Raw genomic sequence first — 25,042 nt, forward strand, 5'->3', positions numbered from 1 at the left:
GTTCCTGACCTGATGGCGCCTTCTTTCTTTTATTTTGCATATTTAGAGCCTTCTCTCATTTTGCCCTAGAACATGGACTCTGTATTATTTTTTCTATAGGACCTTTTCCCATTTTTTCCATTCCAATTTTTCCCATTGTGTAACACACGCTGTATAATACATCAACGGACATATTTAGCTAGATTCAGAAAGATTTACGCCGGCGTATCAGTAGATACGCCGACGTAACTCGGAATCTGCGCCGTCGTAAGTTTAAGTGTATTCTCAAACTGACATACACTTAAACCTATCTAAGATACGACAGCCTGCGCCGTCGTATCTTAGGGTGCAATATTTAGGCTGGCCGCTAGGTGGCGCTTCCGTTGAGTTCGGCGTAGAATATGTAAATGACTAGATACGCCTATTCATGAACGTACGTGCGCCCGTCGCAGTAAAGATACGCAGTTTACGTAAGGCGTTTTCAGGCGTAAAGTTATTCCATCAAATAGCTGGACTAGCCAATGTTAAGTATGGCCGTCGTTCCCGCGTCGAAATTTGAAAATTTTACGTTGTTTGCGTAATGCCGGGTACTCACGAGCAAACATGTACGGTGAAACCGGTCCGTCGGACCGTTTTCACCGTACATGCCTGCCAGAGGGCTTCTGTACGATGGTTGTACTAACCATCGTACAGAAGTCCGCGCGTAAACACTACGCGGGGCGTGTCCGCGTCGTCGCCGCGACGATGACGCGGCGATGACGCGGCGACGTGGGCGGGCCTGCCATTTAAAGGCTTCCACGCATGCGTCGAAGTCATTCGACGCATGCGAGGGACGGCGGGCGCTCGGACATGTACGGTAGGTCTGTACTGACGACCGTACATGTCCGAGCGGGCAGGATTCCAGCGGACGGTTTTAAAACACGTCCAGGAATATTTGCCCGCTGGGAAAAGGCCCGGCGGGCAAATGTTTGCTGGAATTCGGCCCGCTCGCGCCTACACACGACCAAACATGTATGCTGAAACTGGCCCGCGGACCAGTTTCAGCATACATGTTTGGTCGTGTGTACGGGGCCTAAGTCGTCCATGAATAGGGCTGGACGTAATTTACGTTCACGTCGAAACCAATACCTCCTTGCGGCGTACTTTGGAGCAACGCACACTGGGATATGTACACGGACGGCGCATGCGCCGTTCGTAAAAAACGTCAATCACGTCGGGTCACCCGCCATTAACATAAAACACGCCCCCTCATCCTAATTTGAATTAGGCGCGCTTACGCCGGCTCCATTTACGCTACGCCGCCGTAAGTTAGGAGGCAAGTACTTTGTGAATACAGTACTTGCCTCTCTGACTTAAGGCGGCGTAGCGTAAATACGTTACGCTACGCCGCCTTAAAGTTGCGGCGCTCTCTCTGAATCCAGCTAATTGTCTTGCATACCTGATTACAGCGCCACTACCCCCATTGTTTTGTTTTACCTGGAGGTTTTGAAGAGGGCAGGAGGTATTGATGTAAGGGGATTGGGTCTAAGAAAGAGGGGGCACCAATATAAAGGGACTGTGAGCAAGTGGAGGTCTCAATTGGGGGGTGCCAACTGCTGATCTAATGGTTGGTGACTAACCATTAGATCAGCAGCCAGCAGCGCCCACTTAATAGAACCCCCAATAGATCAGTTTCCTTATATCAACACAGGGAGAGGGACTGACCATTTGGGGACAGAGCTGCGAGATCAGAGGTGGCAGCAGTTGCTAGGCGACAGTGGCCCATTTATTGATGGATGACAGCCCGGACTTCGTCACCCCCCCCCCCCCCCGCCGACCCTCCCAAGAGGGTGGAATGATGTGATCTCCACCACATGTATCCCTGATCAACAGTCATAACCAAACTGAGCTGAGACTCGTGATTAGGGATGAGCCGAACACCCCCCCCCCCCCCCGGTTCGGTATGCAGCAGAACATGCGAACAGGCAAAAAATGTGTTCGAACACGCGAACACCATTAAAGTCTATGGGACACGAACATTAAAAATCTAAAGTGCTCATTTTAAAGGTTAATATGCAAGTTATTGTCATAAAAAGTGTTTGAGGACCCAGGTCCTGCTCCAGGGGACATGTATCAAAATTTTTTAAAAACTGCAGTTTTTTCGGGAGCAGTGATTTTAATAAAGTAAAACAATAAAAGTGAAATATTCCTTTAAATTTCATACCTGGGGGGTGTCTATAGTATGCCTGTAAAGTAGCGCATGTTTCCCGTGTTTATAACAGTCTCTGCACAAAATTGTATTTCTAAAGGAAAAAAGTAAAACTACTTGCGGCTATAATGAATTGCCGGGTACTGGCAATACAGATAAAAGTCATTGAAAGTCATTTGCGTGGGGGGTCCCCCCAAATTCCATTACCAGGCCCTTCATGGATTTGGGGGGGGGGAACTCCACGCCATTTTTTTTTTTGGCGCGGGGTTCCCCTTAACCACTTAAGACCCGGACCAAAATGCAGGTAAAGGACCCGGCCAGTTTTTGCGATTCAGCACTGCGTCGCTTTAACAGACAATTGTGCGGTTGTGCGACGTGGCTCCCAAACAAAATTGGCGTTGTTTTTTTTCCCACAAATAGAGCTTTCTTTTGGTGGTATTTGATCACCTCCGCGGTTTTCATTTTTGGGCTATAAACAAAAATAGAGCGACAATTTTGAAAAAAAATCAATATTTTTTACTTTTTGCTATAATAAATATCCCCCAAAAATATATAAAAAAACATTTTTTTCCTCAGTTTAGGCCGATACGTATTCTTCTACCTATTTTTGGTAAAAAAAATCGCAATAAGCGTTTATCGGTTGGTTTGCGCAAAATTTATAGCGTTTACAAAATAGGGGATAGTTTTATTGCATTTTTATATTTTTTTTTCTTTTACTACTAATGGCGGCGATCAGTAATTTTTTTTTTGTGACTGCGACATTATGGCGGACACTTCGGACAATTTTGACACATTTTTGGGACCATTGTCATTTTCACAGCAAAAAATGCATTGTTTACTGTGAAAATGACAGTTGCTGTTTGGAAGTTAACCACAGGGGGCGCTGATGGGGTTATGTGTGACCTCATGTGTGTTTACAACTGTAGGGGTGTGTGGCTGTAGGTGTGACGTCATCGATTGTGTTTCCCTATAAAAGGGATCACACGATCGATGACGCCACCACAGTGAAGAACGGGGAAGCCGTGTTTACACACAGCTCTCCCCGTTCTTCAGCTCCGGGGACCGATCGCGGGACTCCAGCTTCGGACCGGGTCGCGGGTGAGCGCCCGCGACCCACGGCTGGGTACTAGCACAGAACGTACCTGTACGTGCATGTGCCCAGCCATGACATTCTGCAAACGTAAATGTGCAGGAGGCGGTCCTTGAATGAATGAATGACTTGTATAGCGCAACTCATGCGAACTGAATCGCCTCTGGGCGCTTTTTCCAGCCAGAGTCTGCTTGGCTGGTGCGGTCATTTTACCCCGTAGGATCGTGACACACTTGGCACACACAGTCATACACACAGATATACATATATATACTGGGCCAATTTGGACAAGATCCAATTTACCTACCAGCATGTCTTTGGAGTGTGGGAGGAAACCGGAGTACCCGGAGGAAACCCACGCATGCACAGGGAGAACATGCAAACTCCAGGCAGATGGTGTCGTGGTCGGGATTCGAACCAGCGCCGCTTTTAGAATTTGCCGCAAACACCACAAATTGTTCGCTGTTTCCCTAGAACAGGGATATGCAATTAGTGGACCTCCAGCTGTTGCAGAACTACAATTCCCATGAGGCATAGCAGGACTCTGACACCCATAAGCAAGACACCCAGAGGCAGAGGCATGATGGGACTTATAGTTTTGCAACAGCTGGAGGTCTGCTAATTGCATATCCCTGGACTAGAACATAAAGCTCATCCCTACTCGTGATCAGCTCCATGATTGGGAAGAGGGGGCTGGGTACCAAACCAGCATCTAATGGAGCATTTCCGGTCCTTGCAGACTGAGCCGCTCATAACACAGCCTGCCAGCTTTGTAGGGAAGATTAGAACAGAGCCCAGGATCGAGAAGGAGATACCAGTCTGCCCATTCTCCTCTGACAGCGACAAGGCATTTTCCTCCACAAAACTGCCGCTCACTGGATATTTTCTCTTTTTTCAGAGCATTCTCTGTAAACCGAAGAGATGGTTGTGTGTGAAAATCCCAGTAGATCAGCAGTTTTTGAAATACTCAGACCAGCCTGTCTGGCACCAACAACCATGCTACGTTCAAAGTCACTTAAATCCCCTTTCTTCCCTAGTTTGATGCTCGGTTTGAACTTCAGCAAGTTGTCTTCACCACATCTAGATGCCTTAATGCATTGACCCTAATGTAAGGGGGAGGCTCTCTGTGGACTCTGATGTAAGTAGAGAGGTTCTCTGGGAACCCTGGTGTAAGGGGGATGCTCACTAGGGACCCTACTGTAATGAGGGGGGCTCTGGGACCCTGATGTAATTAGGGAGGTTCTCTTGGGGCCCTGATGTAAGGTGGAGGCTCTCCGGGGACCCTGATGTAAGGTGGAGGCTCTCTGGGGACCCTGATGTAAGGTGGAGGCTCTCTGGGGACCCTGATGTAAGGTGGAGGCTCTCTGGGGACCCTGAAGTAAGTAGGGAAGCTCTCTGGGGACCCTGATGTAAGGGGGAGGCTCTCTGGGGACACTGATGTAATGAGGGGTGCTCTGGGGACTCTGGTGTAAGAAGGGAGTCTCTCTGGGGGCACTGCTGTAAGAGGGAGGCTCTCTGGGGACCCCAATGTAAGGAAGGGGCTCTATGGGGACCCTGATGAAATGAGGGGGGCTCTGGGTATGCTGATGTAGGTAGGGAGGCTCTCTGGGTACCCTGATGTAGGTAGGGAGGCTCTCTGGGGACCCTGATGTAAGTAGGGAGGCACTCTGGGATCCCTGATGTAAGGGGGAGGCTCTCTGGGGTCCCTGATGTAAGGGGAGGCTCTCTGGAGACCCTAATGTAAGTAGGGAGGCTCTCTGGGGACCCTGGTGTAAGGGGGGGGGGGCTCTGGGGGGACCCTGATGTAAGTAAGGAGGCTCTCTGTGGACCCTGATACAAGGAAGGGGGCTTTCTGAGGACCCTGATGTAAGGAAGGGGCTTTCTAGGGACCCTGATGTAGGAAAGGGGCTCTCTGGGGACCTCAATATAAAGAGGGGGCTCTCTGGGGACCCTGATGTAATGAGGGGGGCTCTGGGGACCTTGATGTAAGTAGGGAGGCGCTCTGGGGACCCTGATGTAAGGGGAGGTTTTCTGTGGACCCTCGTGTAAGGTGGAGGCTCTCTGGGGACCCTGATGTAAGGAAGGGGCTCTCTGGGGACCCTGATGTAAAAAGGGGGCTCGGGGGACCCTGATGAAAGTAGGGAGGCTCTTTGGGGGCCCTGATGTAAAGAAGGAGCTCTCTGGTGATTCTGATGTAATGAGGGGGGCTCTAGGGACCCTGATGTGAGAGGGAGGCTCTCTGGGTACCCTGATGTGAGGGGGAGGCTCTCTAGGGACCCTGATGTAAGTAGGGAGGCTCTCTGTGGACCCTGATGTAAAGGGGGAGTGCTCTGGGGGACCCTGATGTAAGTAGGAAGGCTCTCTGCGGACCCTGATGTAATGAGGGGTGCTCTGGGGACCCTGGTGTAAGTAGGGAGGCTCTCTGGGGGCCCTGGTGTAAGGGGGAGGCTCTTTGGGGACCCTGGTGTAAGGCATGGGCTCTCTGGTGATCCTGATGTAATGAGGGGGGCCCTAGGCACCCTAATATGAAGGGGAGGCTTTCTGGATACCCTGATGTAAGAACAGGACTTTATGGGGCCCTGATGTGAAGAAGGGGCTTTCTAGGCACCCTGATGTAAGAAAGAGACTCTCCTGGGGAACCTGATGTAATGAGGGGGGCTCTGGGGACCTTGATGTAAATAAGGAGGCTCTCTGGGGACCCTGATGTAAGGAGAGGCTCTCTGGGGACCCTGATGTAAGGTGGAGGCTCTCTGGGAACCCTGATGTAAGGAAGGGGCTCTCTGGGAACCCTGATGTAAGGAAGGGGCTCTCTGGAGACCCTGATGTAAGTAGGGAGGCTCTCTGGGGACCCTGGTGTAAGGAAGAGGCTCTCTATGGACCCTGATGTAAGGAAGGGGCTCTAAGAACCCTGATGTCAATAGAGAGACTCTTTGGGGACCCTGATGTAAGGAAGGGGCTCTCTGGTGACCCTCATATAATGAGGGGGGCTCTGGGGACCCTGATGTAAGTAGGGAGGCTCTCTGGGGACTCTGATTAAAGGAAGGGGCTCCCTGGGGACCCTGATGTAAGTGGAAGGCCCTCTGGGGCCCCTGCTGTAATGAGGGAGGCCCTGGGGGTTCTTATGTAATTAGAGAGGCTCTTTGATGACCCTAATGTAAAATGAGGCTCTCTGGGGACACTGATGTAAAGAAGGGGCTCTCTGGCGACCCTGATGTAAGTAGGGAGGCTCTCTGGGTACCCTGATGTAAGGGGGAGACTCTCTGGGGACCCTGGTGTAAGTAGGGAGGCTCTCTGGGGACCCTGATGTAAAGGGAGGCTCTCTGGAGTCCCGGATGTAAGTAGGGAGGCTCTCTGGGGACCCTGATGTAAGGGGGAGGCTCTATTGGGACCCTGATGTAATGAGGGAGGCTCTCTTAGGACCCTGATGTAAGTAGGGAAGCTCTCTGGGGACCCTGATGTAAGTAGGGAGGCTCTTTGGGGACCCTGATGTGAGGGTGAGGCTCTCTGGGTACCCTGATGTAAGGGGGAGGCTCTCTGTGGAGCCTGATGTAATGAGCAGGGCTCTTGGGACCCTGATGTAAGGGGGAGGCTCGCTGGGAACCCTCATGTAAGTAGGGAGGCTCTGGGGACCCTGATGTAATGAGGGGGGCTCAGGGGAGTCGGGACCCTGATGTAATGAGGGGGCTCTCTGGGGACAATGATGTAAGTAGGGGGGCTTTCTGGGGACCCTGATGTAAGGGGGAGACTCTCTGGGGACCCTGATGTAAGTAGGGAGGCTCTCTATGGACCCTGATGTAAGGAATGGGCTCTCTGGGGACCCTGATGTAAAGGGAGGCTCTCTATAGACCCTGATGTAAGTAGGGAGGCTCTCTGGGGACCCTTATGTAAGGGGGAGGCTCTATTGGGACCCTGATGTAATGAGGGAGGCTCTCTTAGGACCCTGATGTAAGTAGGGAGGCTCTCTGGGGACCCTGATGTAAGTAGAGAGGCTTTCTGGGGACCCTGATGTAAGTAGGGGGGCCCTCTGGGGACCCTGATGTAAAGGGGGATCCACACTCAGATATGTTAAGATATTTTACACTGTGTATATATATATATATATATATATATATATATACACACACAGTATACCATATACAATTTTTTCTGCATTATAAATATTTAAACACAGTATACATTTTATTCAGCATATACTGTATACAAAAAAATGTATTTAGTGTATTTTTTATGTAGAAAAATAAATGTGTAATTATATATTTTAACCACTTGGCGACCACCCGCTATAATATACCCAGGGCTCAAAATTTCAAGGCCTGAGCTACTAGCCAGGCCTCAAGGGTTACTCACCACCAGTTACCCCGCCCAACCCCTACCCTGCCCCGCCCCTAAACACGCCCTCATAAATTATCTCATGAAATGACACTTACATTTTCTATGTAGAATAAAGCTCTAAAAGTAAATATTAACAACAAATTTATCCGTACCAAAAAATGCAGCCTGCCTGTTTCTGCCAATGCAGCCTGTGCCCGCCAGTGCAGCCTGTGTCTGCCAATGCAGCCTGTGCCAACAAGTGCGGCCTTTGTCCCCAGTGCAGCATGTGTCCCCAATTCAGCCTGTGCCCCCCAATGCAGCCTATGTCACAAAATGGGACTTCTAGACGTTCACAGACAGGCCAGCCCCACGACGCACATGACGCCAATACGCCCAATCACAGGCCAGGCACCGGACAACAAACATGGCGGGGGAAATCAAACATGGAGGCGCGAAATATTGCCACCCGTAATGTCGCGCCCGGGGCCCTGTTTTCCGGGAATCTAGTCTAGTCCGCGGGACCCACTTAGAATTCCGGGAGGATCCAGCGGAATCCGGGACGGTTAGGGGGTATGTGTTATGGCCTACCTGGCCGGGGCATGCGTACCACACGGTGTTCCTGGTTCCGGGGCCATGCTGACCCGGAGCATCTGAACAGCGACGGGGACCCAGTGAGTGACTGGGTTCCCAAGCTGTACTGCTGCTCGGTGGGGAGGCAGTCTGAGGAGCGCCATTGAGAGGCTGGCAGTCCAAAAGGGCCTGGATAAACCACCAGGGATAGAGGTAGCCGGACACTGAAGGATTGATCACCTGTCAGTCGGTACCTGAGAGACAAGTTGAAGGAGATCCAGGCGTAATTCACCGAAAGGAGGGATATCCAGGGATGGACTGGCCATAGGGACTACAGGGAGTTTCCCGGTGGGCCGATGGCTCAGTGGGCCGTTTTTTTTTTTTTTTTTTTAAACTGAGACTCTCTCAGACCCCCCCTTTCTCTCAGTCCCCCTATGTCTCTCAGTCCCCCCCCCCTCTTTTAGCCCTCTTCTCTGTCTCTCAGCTCCCTCCCTCTGTCTCTCAGCTCCCTCCCTCTGTCTCTCAGCTCTCTCTCTCTGTCTCTCAGCTCCCTCTCTCTGTCTCTCAGCTCCCTCCCTCTGTCTCTCAGCTCCCTCCCTCTGTCTCTCAGCTCCCTCCCTCTGTCTCTCAGCTCCCTCTCTCTGTCTCTCAGCTCCCTCTCTCTGTCTCTCAGCTCCCTCTCTCTGTCTCTCAGCTCCCTCTCTCTGTCTCTCAGCTCCCTCCCTCTGTCTCTCAGCTCCCTCCCTCTGTCTCTCAGCTCCCTCTCTCTGTCTCTCAGCTCCCTCTCTCTGTCTCTCAGCTCCCTCTCTCTGTCTCTCAGCTCCCTCTCTCTGTCTCTCAGCTCCCTCTCTCTGTCTCTCAGCTCCCTCTCTCTGTCTCTCAGCTCCCTCCCTCTGTCTCTCAGCTCCCTCTCTCTGTCTCTCAGCTCCCTCTCTCTGTCTCTCAGCTCCCTCTCTCTGTCTCTCAGCTCCCTCCCTCTGTCTCTCAGCTCCCTCTCTCTGTCTCTCAGCTCCCTCTCTCTGTCTCTCAGCTCCCTCCCTCTGTCTCTCAGCTCCCTCCCTCTGTCTCTCAGCTCCCTCCCTCTGTCTCTCAGCTCCCTCCCTCTGTCTCTCAGCTCCCTCTCTCTGTCTCTCAGCTCCCTCTCTCTGTCTCTCAGCTCCCTCTCTCTGTCTCTCAGCTCCCTCCCTCTGTCTCTCAGCTCCCTCCCTCTGTCTCTCAGCTCCCTCTCTCTGTCTCTCAGCTCCCTCTCTCTGTCTCTCAGCTCCCTCTCTCTGTCTCTCAGCTCCCTCCCTCTGTCTCTCAGCTCCCTCCCTCTGTCTCTCAGCTCCCTCCCTCTGTCTCTCAGCTCCCTCCCTCTGTCTCTCAGCTCCCTCTCTGTCTCTCAGCTCCCTCTCTCTGTCTCTCAGCTCCCCCCTGTCTATCTGCCCCCTCCTCTGTCTCATTCACTCTCTGACTCTTAGGCTGCTTTCACACTGGGGTGGGCATTGACGGCAAAATGCTGCTAGTTTTAGCAGCACTTTACTGTCGTTTTAGCTGCACTATTCGGCATCTAGCAGGCGATTTTAACTCCCACGAGCAGCCGAATTCAAGGTTAAATGCGCCCGCGTAGTGCTGCTGCCGAAGTGCTTTGCAGGCGCTTCAGCAGCGGTGGCCATTAATTTCAATGGGCAGGAGCGGTTTGTACACCGCTCCTCCACCTCCCCAAAGATGCTGCTTGGAGGACTTTTTTTAACGCCCTGGCAGCGCCCCAGTGTGAAAGCACTCGGGCTTTCACACTGGGACTGCAGAGGAGGCGTTTTTCAGGCGCTATTTTTAGTCCAAAAGCGCCTGAAAAATGTCTCAGTGTGAAAGGGGTCCTACACTCACCCCCTCTCTTTTACACTCACAATCTTTTTCTTACACTCACCCCCCTCTCTCACCCCCTTTCCCTCAACCCTCCCTCCCTCTCGATATACAATAATGGATGTAGGGGCCTTTTGGTGGGCGTGATTTTTCGGGGGGTGGGGGGGCAGCATTTTATTGAATTAAAGTGGGCCGGTCTGGATGAAGTCCAGGGCCAAATTTTTGTCCCAGTCCAGCCCTGGGGATATCTACAAGAATTCAATCCAGAGAGGGCCTGTGGCAGAGGTATCTTTCTGAGGCTCACCGAGGAGGGTCTGTGGCAGAGACTTTTCCTCAGGTTCAAGTTCACGGAGGAGGGTATGTGGCAGAGACTTTTCCTCAGGTTCGAGTTCACCAAGGAGGGTCTGTGGCAGAGACTTTATCCTACAAATGTCCGAGTGATACTCCGGCTGCCAGGTCAGTGAGAGAGGCCTGTCCGGGTACGCTAAACCCACTGCGGCGGGAGTGGCGCAGAGAAGTGTTAAGCTTGGGAGCAGGACTGTTTCCCTATCATTACGCCTGAATCTGCTGTTCTCTCTTCTTCAGCTTTACTTTCCTCACCACAAGTTTATTATTTTTACACGGCTGGGTAATAAAGAGCACAGCAAAGAGCACCTGTCGTGGACATTTCTTTACCTCTACTACATGCAATACGCATCATTCACCCCTTGGAATTTTTTTTCGGAGCCATGAGGTAATATGCCGCCGAAACATCCAGCAGCTCCTCCGGGGGTAATGCTACATATCTATAAATGTGTATATATATATATATATGTGTATATATATATGTGTATATATATATATATATATATATATATATGTATATACATATATATGTATATATATGTTACATAAATGAAACATCTGTATCCCTTTCTCTCCATATCTCTATAATCTCTGCCCACTTTCCATACATTTATACGGCTTAGTCGCTGCCTCGTCTGCACAGCGCCTCCTCTCACCATTCACCACAGGAGACTCCGCCGCTTTTTTTCCCGAGCCCATTCCTGATTGGTCGCTGAGGATCACCTGACCCCCGGCCCTCTCCAGAGAGAGGGAGGTCGCGCGCGCACGCTCAGCCATCTGCTCCGGCGTGGGGCACGCGCCTTTCCCAGCGGCCCCCGCGTAGCAGCAGCGCCTGTGCGCCGCAGCCAATCGCCTTCCGGCGCGTCCGGCCACGCCCCCTGCGTGGATGACTGCTGAGCGATGGACGCTGCAGGTGAGCGGTTGCCCCGCGGTGAGCTGTGAGAGGAGCCGGAGACACCCCCCCTCCGGGGGGGAGAGGAGGGGAGGACGGTGCATGGCGGCAGGTGAGGCTCCTTGTGTGCGGGGTCGGTATGAAAGAATTTACCCCACCAGGGGGATTGTTTACCCCTTAGGGAGGAGAGGGGGAGCGGAGGGCACATGACACCAGCCTGGGGGGTGAGGGGCAGCTGATTTCCGGGGCTGCATGGAGTGTGACAGACATATGGGGGGAGGGGATATAGAGGTATAAACACCCACACTCAGTGTATCCCCTCCATCATAGGAGCCAAGTGTGACCCGACTGTCCTCCACCACCTGAGGGGAAACGTGCCCATGGGCTGAGGAGGGTCAGGGGAGGAGATGAGCACCGGGGCAAGAAGGTGAGTGGTGAAGGAAGAGAGGAGCGTCAGGTGGAGGAAGAGAGGAGCGTCAGGTGGAGGAAGAGAGGAGCGTCAGGTGGAGGAAGAGAGGAGCGTCAGGTGGAGGAAGAGAGGAGCGTCAGGTAGAGGAAGAGAGGAGCTTCGGGTAGAGGAGGTGGAGGAAGAGAAGAGCGTCAGGTAGAGGAGATGGAGGAAGAGAGGAGCGTCAGGTAGAGGAGGAAGAGAGGAGCGTCAGGTAGAGGAGGAAGAGAGGAGCGTCAGGTAGCGGAGGTGAGAGGTGGAGGAAGAGAGGAGTGCCAGGTAGAGGAGGTTAGAGGTGGAGGAAGAGAGCAGCGTCAGGTAGAGGAAGAGAGCAGCGTCGGGTAGAGGAAGAGAGGAGCGCCAGGTAGAGGAAGAGAGGAGCGCCAGGTAGAGGAAGAGAGGAGCGCCAGGTAGAGGAAGAGAGGAGCGCCAGGTAGAGGAAGAGAGGAGCGCCAGGTAGAGGAGCTGGAGGAAGAGAGGAGCGTTAGGTAGAGGAGCTGGAGGAAGAGAGGAGCGTCAGGTAGAGGAGCTGGAGGAAGAGAGGAGCGTCAGGTAGAGGAGCTGGAGGAAGAGAGGAGCGTCAGGTAGAGGAGCTGGAGGAAGAGAGGAGCGTCAGGTAGAGGAGCTGGAGGAAGAGAGGAGCGTCAGGTAGAGGAGCTGGAGGAAGAGAGGAGCGTCAGGTAGAGGAGCTGGAGGAAGAGAGGAGCGTCAGGTAGAGGAGCTGGAGGAAGAGAGGAGCGTCAGGTAGAGGAGCTGGAGGAAGAGAGGAGCGTCAGGTAGAGGAGCTGGAGGAAGAGAGGAGCGCCAGGTAGTGGAGGAAGAGAGGAGCGCCAGGTAGCGGAGGTGGAGGAAGAGAGGAGCGTCGGGTAGAGGAGGTGAGTGGTGGAGGAAGAGAGGAGCGCCAGGTAGAGGAGGTTAGAGGTGGAGGAAGAGAGGAGTGCCAGGTAGAGGAAGAGAGCAGCGTCAGGTAGAGGAAGAGAGCAGCGTCAGGTAGAGGAAGAGAGCAGCGCCAGGTAGCGGAGGTGGAGGAAGAGAGGAGCGCCAGGTGGTGGAGGAAGAGAGGAGCGCCAGGTAGCGGAGGTGGAGGAAGAGAGGAGCGTCAGGTAGAGGAGGTGGAGGAAGAGAGGAGCGTCAGGTAGAGGAGGTGGAGGAAGAGAGGAGCGTCAGGTAGAGGAGGTGGAGGATGAGAGGAGCGTCAGGTAGAGGAGGTGGAGGATGAGAGGAGTGTCAGGTAGAGGAGGTGGAGGATGAGATGAGCGTCAGGTGGAGGAAGAGAGGAGCGTCAGGTAGAGGAGGTGGAGGAAGAGAGGAGCGTCAGGTGGAGGAAGAGAGGAGCGTCAGGTGGAGGAAGAGAGGAGCGTTAGGTGGAGGAGGTGGAGGAAGAGAGGAGCGTCAGGTAGAGGAGGTGGAGGAAGAGAGGAGCGTCAGGTAGAGGAGGTGGAGGAAGAGAGGAGCGTCAGGTAGAGGAGGTGGAGGAAGAGAGGAGCGTCAGGTAGAGGAGGTGGAGGAAGAGAGGAGCGTCAGGTAGAGGAGGTGGAGGAAGAGAGGAGCGTCAGGTAGAGGAGGTGAGAGGTGGAGGAAGAGAGGAGCGTCAGGTGGAGGAGGTGACGGAAGAGAGGAGCGTCAGGTAGAGGAAGAGAGGAGCGTCAGTTGGAGGAAGAGAGGAGCGTCAGGTGGAGGAAGAGAGGAGCGTCAGGCAGAGGAGGTGAAGGAAGAGCTGAGCGTCGGGTAAAGGAGGTGAGTGGTGAAGGAAGAGAGTAGCATCGGGTAGAGGAGGAAGAGAGGAGCATCGGGTAGAGGAGATGGAGGAAGAGAGAAGCATCGGGTAGAGGAGGAAGAGAGGAGCGTCAGGTAGAGGAGGTGGAGGAAGAGAGGAGCATCGGGTAGAGGAGGAAGAGAGGAGCATCGGGTAGAGGAGGTGGAGGAAGAGAGAAGCATCGGGTAGAGGAGGTGGAGGAAGAGAGGAGCGTCAGGTAGAGGAGGTGGAGGAAGAGAGGCACGTCAGGTAGAGGAGGTGGAGGAAGAGAGGAGCGTCAGGTAGAGGAGGTGAGAGGTGGAGGAAGAGAGGAGCGTCAGGTGGAGGAAGAGAGGAGCGTCAGGTGGAGGAAGAGAGGAGCGTCAGGTGGAGGAAGAGAGGAGCGTCAGGTGGAGGAAGAGAGGAGCGTCAGGTGGAGAAGGTGGAGGAAGAGAGGAGCGTCAGGTAGAGGAGGTGGAGGAAGAGAGGAGCGTCAGGTAGAGGAGGTGGAGGAAGAGAGGAGCGTCAGGTAGAGGAGGTGAGAGGTGGAGGAAGAGAGGAGCATCGGGTAAATGAGGTGAGTGGTGAAGGAAGAGAGGAGCGTCAGGTGGAGGAAGAGAGGAGCGTCAGGTGGAGGAAGAGAGGAGCGTCAGGTGGAGGAAGAGAGGAGCGTCAGGTGGAGGAAGAGAGGAGCGTCAGGTGGAGGAAGAGAGGAGCGTCAGGTGGAGAAGGTGGAGGAAGAGAGGAGCGTCAGGTGGAGAAGGTGGAGGAAGAGAGGAGTGTCAGGTAGAGGAGGTGGAGGAAGAGAGGAGCGTCAGGTAGAGGAGGTGGAGGAAGAGAGGAGCGTCAGGTAGAGGAGGTGAGAGGTGGAGGAAGAGAGGAGCGTCAGGTAGAGGAGGTGAGAGGTGGAGGAAGAGAGGAGCATCGGGTAAAGGAGGTGAGTGGTGAAGGAAGAGAGGAGCATCAGGTAGAGGAGGTGACGGAAGAGAGGAGCGTCAGGTAGAGGAAGAGAGGAGCGTCGGGTGGAGGAAGAGAGGAGCGTCAGGTAGAGGAAGAGAGGAGCGTCGGGTAGAGGAGGTGAGAGGTGGAGGAAGAGAGGAGCGTCAGGTGGAGGAAGAGAGGAGCGTCAGGTGGAGGAAGAGAGGAGCGTCAGGTGGAGGAAGAGAGGAGCATCAGGTGGAGGAAGAGAGGAGCGTCAGGCAGAGGAGGTGAAGGAAGAGAGGAGCATCGGGTAGAGGAGGAAGAGAGGAGCATCGGGCAGAGGAGGTGGAGGAAGAGAGGAGCATCGGGTAGAGGAGGAAGAGAGGAGCGTCAGGTAGAGGAGGTGGAGGAAGAGAGGAGCATCGGGTAGAGGAGGTGGAGGAAGAGAGGAGCGTCAGGTAGAGTAGGTGGAGGAAGAGAGGAGCGTCAGGTAGAGGAGGTGGAGGAAGAGAGGAGCGTCAGGTAGAGGAGGTGGAGGAAGAGAGGAGCGTCAGGTAGAGGAGGTGGAGGAAGAGAGGAGCGTCAGGTAGAGGTGAGTGTTGGAGGAAGAGAGGAGCGTCAGGTAGAGGTAGAGAGGAGCGTCAGGTAAAGGTGAGTGGTGGAGGAAGAGAGGAGCATCAGGTAGAGGAGGTGAGAGGTGGAGGAAGAGAGTGTCAGGTAGAGGAGGTGGAGGAAGAGAGGAGCGTCAGGTAGAGGAGGGGAGAGGTGGAGGAAGAGAGGAGCGTCAGGTAGAGGAGGTGGAGGAAGAGAGGAGCGTCAGGTAGAGGAGGTGGAGGAAGAGAGGAGCGTCAGGTAAAGAAGGTGGAGGAAGAGAGGAGCGTCAGGTAAAGGAGGTGGTGGAAGAGAGGAGTGTCAGGTAGAGGTGAGTGGTGAAGGAAGAGAGGAGGGGAGAGGTGGCGGAAGAGAGGAGCGCCAGGTGGCAGAGGAAGAGAGGAGCGCCAGGTGGAGGAAGAGAGGAGCGCCAGGTGGCGGAGGTGGAGGAAGAGAGGAGTGGCTGGGGTGGAGGAAGAGAGGAGCGCCAGGAGGTGGAGGAAGAGAGGAGCGCCAGGTGGCGGAGGTGGAGGAAGAGAGGAGTGTCCAGGCAGGAGATGCACCTGTTATATTGCTTTTTGGCACCTCTCAAAGTCCTGAGGACGACTTCAGAGGCGACTTGCAAAACAACTTCTGTATAGAAGTCAATGCAAGCCGCCCCCAAAGTCATACAGGAACCTTTTTTCTAAGTCGAGCGACTTGCTCCTATTAGAACGGTTCCATTGCATTGAATGGGACGCGACTCGTCAGGCGGCTGAGCCCCAGTGTGAACCGGGTCTAATTCATTCATTTGCATTAAATAGAGGTGCACAATTCTGGCTAAAATGAGAATCGCTATATTTTGTGCTTAGAAGATAGATCACGATTTTCGCGGCGTAACATCATCTTTCACATTAAAACAAAAAAATTGGGCTAACTTTAGTGTTTCTTTTTTTTTTTATTCATTGTAGTGTATTTTTTCCCCAAACATTGCATTTGAAAGACCGCTGGGCAAATACAGTGTGACATAAAATGTGGCAGCAATTGCCATTTTCTTCCCTAGGGGCTCTGCTAAAATATATATAGGGCCAGATCCACGTACCCTGGCGCATCCGTCCGGCGTAGCGTATGTCTGATACACTACGCCGCCGTAACTTACAGCTTATTTTCTGTATCCTGAAAGAATTTTCGCCGTAAGTTGCGGCGTAGTGTAACTTTGGCGGCGTAAGTGCGCACAATTCAAATGGATGAGATGGGGGCGTGTTTCGTGTTAATACGTCTTGACCCAACGTAAATGACGTTTTTTTTTTTTTTTTAACAGCGTCCGTGGGGGTATCCCAGTGCGCGTGCTCAAAATTAACCCGCAACAAGCCAATGCTTACGACGTGAACGTCATTCTACGCAAAGCCCTATTCGCGAACGACTTACGCAAACAACGTAAAAAATTCAAAATTCGACGCTGGAACGACGACCATACTTAACATTGAGTACGCCTCATACAGCAGGGGTAAATGAAAAAGCCTTACGGAAACTACGTAAAAAAAAAAAGCGCCGGGTGTATGTTTGTGGATTCGCGTATCTAGATAATTTGCATACTCGACGCGGAATTCGACGGAAGCGCCACCTAGCGGCCAGAGTAAATATGCAACTTAGATCCGATGGCGTACTAAGGCGTACGCCAGTCGGATCTAGCCCAGCTTCAGGCGTATCTTGTTTTGTGGATACAAAACAAAGATACGCCGGAGCATCCTAGAAGTTACGCGGCGTATCAATAGATACGCCAGCGTAACTTCTTTGAGGATCTGGCACATAATGTTTAGGGGTTCAAGTAATTTTCTAGCAAAAAATATTAATTTTGACTTAAAGGGGTTGTAAAGTCCCTACTGTCCCTCCCCTCTCTTATGCTGCAATTACTATTGGACTGTCTGTATATTTGACTTGATTGTATCTTCTTTTTCTCCAATAAACTTTGTTTTTGATTTAAAAAAAAAATAAAAAAAAGGGGTTGTAAAGGTTTGTCTTTTTTTTCTAAATTGGTTCCTTTAAGCTAGTGCATTGTTGGTTCACTTACCTTTTCCTTCAATTTCCCTTCTAAATGTTTTTTTTTCTTTGTTTGAATTTCTCACTTCCTGTTTCTCCTCAGTAAGCTTTCCACCATCATCTGAGCGGTGGAAAGTCATTAAGAACAGATTACTGAGGAGGTACAGGAAGTGAGAAATTCAGACAAAGAAAAAAAACATTTAGAAGGGAAATGGAAGGAAAAGGTAAGTGAACCAACAATGCACTAGCTTAAAGTAACCTATTTAGAAAATAAAAAACGAACCTTTACAACCCCTTTAAAGCGGGGATTCACCTGAAATAAAAAAAAAAAGCCAGCAGCTACAAATACTGCAGCTGCTGACTTTTAAAAATTGGACACTTACCTGTCCAAGTCGCCCGCGACGTTGGCACCTGAGGGCGAGCAACCGCTCGGCTCTCGGCCTTCCCTGCCGCCATCCTCGGGGCTGTGGCTTCACTGCCCGGTTCCCTACTGCGCATGCGTGAGTTGGGCTGCGTCGTCCTCACTGGTCCCCGCTGTGTTCTGGGAGCCGTGGGTTTCCCACAACACAACGGGGGGGTGCGGGGGTGACACAAAGGGGCGGGAGTCAATACCCGGAAGTGGTGCAAATACCTGTATTATACAGGTATCTGCACCCCCCTCCCCCCTGAAAGGTGCCAAATGTGACACCGCAGGGGGGCCCCCAGATCCCGGCCCCCCACCCTATGTGAATGAGTATGGGGTACATCGTACTATTACCCATTCACCTGGTGGAAGAAAAATGTCCATTAAAAAATACTACACAGGTTTTTTAAAGTAGTTTATTAGGCAGCTCCGGGGGTCTTCTGCCGGGCACCACTGCTTCTTCTTTCAGCTCTTTTTACCAGCGGGGGCCAGGTCTTCCTCAGACTTCGGGGGGGTCTTCCGACTTCGGGGGGTCACCCGGAGCATGCTGGGACTGTGACGTCATAAGAGGCCTATATAAATCGGCACACACCCGGCATTAAAGCGGGAGCGTTGGGTCAACATCAAAGAAGAGGGAAGAAGGTGACGCAGAAGACCGGGCCCCCTCTGTTGAAAGAAGACAGCGGTGGTGCCCGGCAGAAGGGAGAAGTCGGAAGAAGACCCCCGGAGCTGCCTAATAAACTACTTTAAAAACCTGTGTAGTGTGTTTTTATTGACGTTTTTCTTCCACCAGGTGAATGGGTAGGATGTACGATGTACCGCATGCTCATTCACATAGGGTGGGGGGGCCGGGATCTGGGGGCCCCCGCAGACCCCGACAACTGACAGCCAGGGTTGTCGGGAAGAGGCCCTTGTCCCCATCAACATGGGGGCAAGGTGCTTTAGGGTGGGGCAACAGGGCGCCCTCCTGCCCCAAAGCACCCACCCCATGTTTAGGGCATGCCGCCTGGTACGGCTCAGTGGGGGGGCGTCCCCACCCCCTTTCCTGACCGACCGGTCTGCGTGGTCAGATAAGGATTTGGGGGGGGAAACCCCACGCCATTTTATTTTTATTTTTTTTTATGTAGGGTGTTCCCCTTGAAATCCATACCAGACCTAAGGGCCTGGTATGCTCCTGAAGGGGAAACCATGCGTTTTTTTTTTATTCCCTGTGGGAGGGAAGAGTTTGCCTTAGAACAGGTTCACACTGGGGTGACTTCCTGTAAAGTTGCCTCACTGTGAACGGGGATCTGACTTGGAGGCGACTTCTATTGAAATCAATGGGTACAAATCGCCTAGAAGTCGGATTGAAGTAGTACAGGAACCTTTTCTTAAGTCAGAGCGACTTCAGTAGTGTACATTAAGACGGCTCCCATTCATTTTCTCGACCGCCCGACTTGGGGCGTCTTGAAGTTGGATACCAGGTCGCCCCAGTGTGAACCGGCTCTCAGGCAACTTCAAGTCGCCTCCAAGACAGGCGGCTTTCCAGTGGCCAATCAAACAACAATCGGCTCTGTGGGAGGGAGGGGTTTGCCTGAGAAATGTATGTTCTCTCCCTGTATTGTTGCTTCAGTTAAGACAGTGATCCCGACTTATGAGGCGACTTCCATTGAAATCAATGGGTACAAGTCGCCTAGAAGTTGGATTGAAGTAGTACAGGAACCTTTTTTGAAGTCGGAGCGACTGCAGTAGTGTGTATGAAGACGGCTCCATTTACTTACATTGATTTTCTCATGCAGCGCAACTTGGGGTGACTTGAAGTCGGATCCAAAGTCGTCCCTGTGTGAATGGGCTCTTAGTGGTTAAACTTTCTGCATTTACACACAGACTTTGCTCTAAAGTTAGTTACAATGTTTCATGTTGTTACAAACTTGGTGCCCGAACACACACACAGGCCCGGATTCACATACATCGGCGCATATTTATGCCGCCGTAGTGTATCTCATATAGGCTACGCCGAAGTAGCGCAGATAGGCAAGCACTGGATTCACAAAGCCAGTGCTGCCAAATCTGCGCTGGGTTTCCCAGGCGTAAGTGGAAGTGGGCGTGAGCCATGCAAATGAGGCATGACCACATGTAAATGATGGGCCAAGCGCCATAAAGATACGAATAATGAACGGCGCATGCGCCGTCCCGTGGACGCATCCCACTGCGCATGCTCAGAATTGCGTCGGAAGTACTCCCTAAGATACGACGGATCACTGCCTACGCCGCGAATGTAACCTACGCCTAGTCATATTCACGTACAACGTAAACGACATAAGATACGACGGCTGTGTTCCCTGGTCCATACCTTTGCATGGGTTGCGTCTCCTATATGGGGAATAACTTTACGTCGGACGTACGACTTACACAAACCGTGTATATTATGCGCCGGGCGCAAGTACGTTCGTGAATCGGCGTATCTCACTCATCTCCCTATTTGAATAGGAAATCAATGGACGCGCCACTTGCATCCAGCGTAAATATGCGCCCACGATACGCCGGCGTAGGCAAGTTACTTCGCTCGGATGAAGCCTATTTTTAGGCGTATCTCGGTTTGTGGGCACGGCACACAGATACGACGGCGCATATTTGCACTTACGCTTCGTATCTCCAGATACGTCGGCGTAAGTGCTTTGTGAATCCGGGCCACACAGTTTATCCCTTTGATCTAAGAAGGAAACATTAGTTACAATGTTTCCTGTTAAGAACTTGGCAGTGAGCAGAGAAGTCTCTCCACTATATATATGTTATATGAAAGAATCAGCAAACTCTGTATTGGAGATCCTCAGGGGGGGGGGGGGGGGGTTGAATCGAGATCACGATTTTTTTACGAATAATTGTGCAGCTCTAGCATTAAGGTAAAAATAAATGTTTAGGCATTGCCCCACCCTCCAGAGCTGTGCCTGTCTTCAGCGCCTCTCTCCCCTCACTTTCTGGCCTCGCTGACTTTGCTGAGGCAGCAGGAGCCATTGGCTCTCAGTGCTGTCAATCAAAGCCAGCGACGAGGGAGCCTCGGGGGTGAGGCAGAGTCCCGATGTCTGTCTCTATGGACACATAAAGCCTGGCTCGCTATCGAGCCTGCGCAAGTGCCCCCATAGAAAGCGGCTCCTCCTCTCTGGCAATCGCCAGAGAGGAGGAGCCAGAAGCGCCAACGGGAGGCCCAAAAAAAGTGGATTTGAGGTCGCCATGTGCAATTCCATTGCAAAAAGCAGGTAAATATAAACCTGTTACCACTTTTGGACCGCCGCACGCCGATATAAGTTTTCTGTTTGAAGAGGGATATCTTTTTTATGGCAGCAGCTAGCTACCATAACCCAGGTATCCTCTTCAGCGGGCGGTCCGGTTTCCGATAATAGTGGTCTCTGCGGCGGATTCGCCGCAAGATCACTTTTATCGGTGGTGGGAGAGGGCCCAACTCCCGCCGCTCTCCTGTGCCCTCCCCTGCTTACCAGAGCCGTCGGCAGCTGCGGAGGCGATCGGGTCATTCTGATGGCTGGGTATGGAGACGAGTGAGGGGAAGATGGCCACCCGTCTTCATACCATAGCAGGGTGGAAGCGACGTCAAAGCGTCACTTCTGCCCATAGTTCTTAAAGGGATTTTTTTTAAATGACAACTTTTTTTTATTGCATTTTAGTGTAAATATGAAATCTGAGGTCCTTTTGACCCCAAGTCTCACATTTAAGAGGTCCTGTCATGTTTTTTTATTACAAAGGATGTTTACATTCTTTGTAATGGGAATAGAAGTGACGCAATTTTTTTTTTTTTTTAAAGAACCTATGTAAATAAAAGGTAAAATTAGAAAAAAGCATTTTTTTAAACGCACCTCGTCCCGCTGAGCTCACGAACACAAGCGACCGCATATGTGAGCAGCTCCCGCATATGAAAACGGTGCTCAAGCCACACGTGAGGTATCCATCAGTCGAAAATCCACGCATGCTCAGAATCAAGTCGAAGCATGCTCGGAAGCATTGAACTTAAAGCGGTGGTTCCCCCTTAAAAACAACTCGGGTTGCGAGTCCCGCGGGAGTGGGCGTTCCTCACATGGTGTTGATTGACGTTTTGCCCAAAAACGAGCTCTCCCCCCGTCGCGTAAGCCGCGTCACGATTGGCGAAAGGAGCCGAACGGCGATGCGCATGCGCAGTATAGCGCCGACTCGCCGTTCGGCTCCTTTCGCCAACCGTGACGCGGCTTACGCGACGGGGAGAGAGCTCGTTTTTGGGCAAAACGTCAATCAACACCATGTGAGGAACGCCCACTCCCGCGGGACTCGCAACCCGGATGCACGGGTGAATATGCTGTAGTAAGGTATGTACAGCAGCAAAAAAAAAATATGTGCCTTAATCGTGATGGAATGTGGGGGGGCAGTGGAAAAAAAAAAGTTGTTTTTAAGGGGGAACCACCGCTTTAATTTTTCTCAGCACGTCGTAGTGTTTTACGTCACTGCTTTGGACACGGTCGGATTTTTGACTGATGGTGTGTAGGCAAGACCGATGAAAGTCCACTTCATCGGATATCCGACGAAAAAATCCATCAGATTAGATTCCATCAGATATCCGATTGTATGTACAGGGCTTCAGTGGTTAAAAAATAAAATAAAATTACAACTACTTTAACCACTTGCTTACTGGACACTTTGAATGACAATTGCGCGGTCATACAACACTGTACCAAAATTATAATTTTTTTTCATTTTTCCCCCCACAAATAGCTTTCTTTTAATGGTATTTGATCACCTCTGCGGTTTTGAAATTTTTTTTAGCAAAAATTAAAAAGACACATATATATTCTATAAACTGCCCCTGAACTCATTCAATGTTATCCTATGTCAGTGTTTCTCAATTCCAGTCCTCAGGCCCCCCCAACAGGTCAGGTTTTCAGGATTTCCATTATTTTTCACAGGTGATTTGATCAGTTTCACTGCCTTAGTAATCACCACAGCCTTTTCATCTGAGGGAAATCCTGAAAACCTGACCTGTTGGGGGGGCCTGAGGCCTGGAATTGAGAAACACTGTCCTATGTGAACATGTACACCAGGGGTGTCCAAACTTTTTTCAAAGAGGGCCAGATTTGATCAAGTGAACATGCTCGAGGGCCGATCATTTGAACCATTAAAATTCCATCTGCAGCAAAGCCGTGCCCAAGTGTCCATCTGCAGCCAGCTGTGCCTTATACGTTTTAAATTTTGCCGCCGAGATAGGAGCCGGATGTCCTGTGTATTCGGCTGTACTCGGCTCCTCTCGCAGTACCGCCCATTGGCCCGGCTTCTATGATGGACACAACACGTGTCCAATGGCGGGAGTACGAGCGGAGCCGAGCCTAGCCGAGTACACTGGGCTCGGGCTATTACAGCGGCGCTCGTTCACCTGACAGGTAGCAGGGATCGGCCGATAAATAAGGTATATATATCTTTTGTGGCCCCCGGCGCTGAGAGATAGTCGGGGGGCCACAACAGATATATATGTGTAGATAACCAGGCAGGCCGTTCAAAACTGGCCCGCGGGCCGGACTTTGGACATGCCTGATGTACACAGTCTTGTTTATTGCTGTTTATAGGCAGTTGCATTCAACGCCGAAGATTTCCACGTTTCAGAGGCTAAACGCGGTAACATGCATTTAGCAGCGCTTCATTTATAGGCTTTCTTCCGTTTTTGGGCATTTTAACAAAAAAAAAAACTTTTACATTTTTTTTTTTAAATGCAAACGCGGCATGTAAACGTGGCAAAACTGAAGTTTTAAATGTGGGTTACTATCTGTCAAGTTAAATCGCAAAGATGCAATACCATGTCCATAATCTACAACTTTAAGAGCCCAGCTGTGGGTCACGTGTGCGACCCGGTCCAAAGCTCCGTGACCCGATTGCCGCCGGTGTCCCGCGATCGGGTCACAGGAGCTGAAGAACGGGGAGAGATGAGTGTAAATAAACCTTTCCCTGTTCTTCTCTGTGGCAATGTCAGTGATCGTCTGTTCCCTGTTATAGGGAATGACAATCAGTGACGTCACACCTACAGCCACGCCCCCCTACAGTAAGAATCACTCCCTTAGGGCACACTTAACCCCTAGCGCCTCGTATTGTTTAACCCATTTACTGCCAGTGTCATTTTCACAGTAACCAGTGCATTTTTATAGCACTTTTCGCTGTGAAAAGAACAACGGTCCCAAAAATGTGTCAAAATTGTCCACCATAATGTCGCAGTTATGGAAAAAAAAATGCTGATCGCCGCCATTACTAGTAAAAAATAAATAAAAGAAATAAAAATTACAAACTATCCCCTATTTTGTAAACACTAACTTTTGCACAAACAATCAATAAAAGCTTATTGCGTTTTTTTTTTCGTTTTTTTTTTTTCTTTACCAAAAATATGTAGAATACATATCGGCCTAAAAAAAATGTGTATATATATTTTTGGGGATATTTATTATAGTAAAAAAATTTTTGTTTTTTTTTTCAAAATTGTCGCTCTATTTTTGTTTATAGCGCACAAAAATTTAAACCGCAGAGGTGATCAAATACCACTAAAAGAAAGCTCTATTTGTGGGGAAAAAAGGACGCCAATTTTGTTTGGGAGCCGCGTTGCACGACCGCGCAATTATCTGATAAAGCGACGCAGTGCCGAATCGCAAAAGGGGGCCAGGTCTTTAACCTGCATAATGGTCCAGGTCTTACGTGGTTAAACACATTGAAAGTGGATCCGGGGAATTTTCTTTTATGGGAATAATTTTACACCCCCATTTAGAAAGCAAGAAAGGCGCTGAATGCGGAGCTTTCAGTTTGCTGGAAAAATCCTAAAGGCCGTGTGTTTTTTTGCATGGCTGCTCTGTGGCTTCAGCCTTAGCAGACGATTAACAACAAGCTATTATCCAGAGGCGAGAGGAAAGAAAGAAAGCGTGTCATGTGAAGTAGGCTGGAAAATGGATCCGTTCAATCTCTCACAGTATGATCTGGCCCTGGGAGCCAGAGGAATGCAGATGTCAGACAAAGCCTGCAAGAAATGGGTTGGATGAGAACCGCCAGCTGATGGGTTGGATGAGAACCGCCAGCTGATGGGTTTTCAGAAGTCCCCAGCATAACTAGCCTGAGAAGCATGCTGGGGCATGTTACCCTACTGCAGCCTGAGGACCTCCAATTAGCGTTTTGCTGCTTTTTCGTAATGGCTTTTTAGTAATGGATGTGATATTTTAATACCGGGCACTTCCCCCCCCCCCCCCCCCCTCTTCCTGCCCCGGTCCAATTTTCAGCGCCGTCATACTGTCATATTTAACCACTTCCATACCGGGGGGCACTTAAACACCTTCCTGCCCAGACCAATTTTCAGCTTTCAGCGCTGTTGCACTTTGAATGACAATTGCGTGGTCATGCTACACTGTACCCAAACGCAATTTTTATAATTTTGATCCCACAAATAGAGATTTATTTTGGTGGTATTTGATCACCTCTGGGATTTTTATTTTCTTCTAAAAAATAAATAAAAAAAGACCGAAATGTTTTCAAAACAAATGCTTTTTTTTTTTTTTTTTTACAAAACTTTGTAAATATGTACATTTTCTCCTTCACTGACGGGCACTGATGGGGCTGCACTTGATAGGTGGCACTGATAGGCGTCACAGATGGGCATGGATGGGCAATAAGCATTTATTGATTGGTTTACGCAAAAGTTATAGGGCCAGATCCACAAACAAATTAG

The 25,042-nt window shown here is 51.0% G+C and overlaps 2 protein-coding genes across 4 annotated transcripts in view; one reads left to right on the forward strand and one right to left on the reverse strand.

The window, feature by feature from the left end:
• The window catches only part of LOC120914344 (olfactory receptor 6C4-like), a 56,880-nt gene that overhangs the window by 14,036 nt on the left and 17,802 nt on the right, over window positions 1-25,042 (reverse strand). The window lies entirely within an intron of this gene.
• The window catches only part of LOC120914343, a 37,891-nt gene continuing 24,019 nt past the window's right edge, over window positions 11,171-25,042 (forward strand). Inside the window, exon 1 of the mRNA XM_040325008.1 lies at window positions 11,171-11,329. The gene's annotated coding sequence lies outside the window, so the exon portion shown is untranslated. The remainder of the gene's footprint in view (window positions 11,330-25,042) is intronic.

The sequence above is a fragment of the Rana temporaria genome, chromosome 9, assembly GCF_905171775.1.
Source record: "Rana temporaria chromosome 9, aRanTem1.1, whole genome shotgun sequence".
Lineage (NCBI taxonomy): Eukaryota > Metazoa > Chordata > Amphibia > Anura > Ranidae > Rana > Rana temporaria.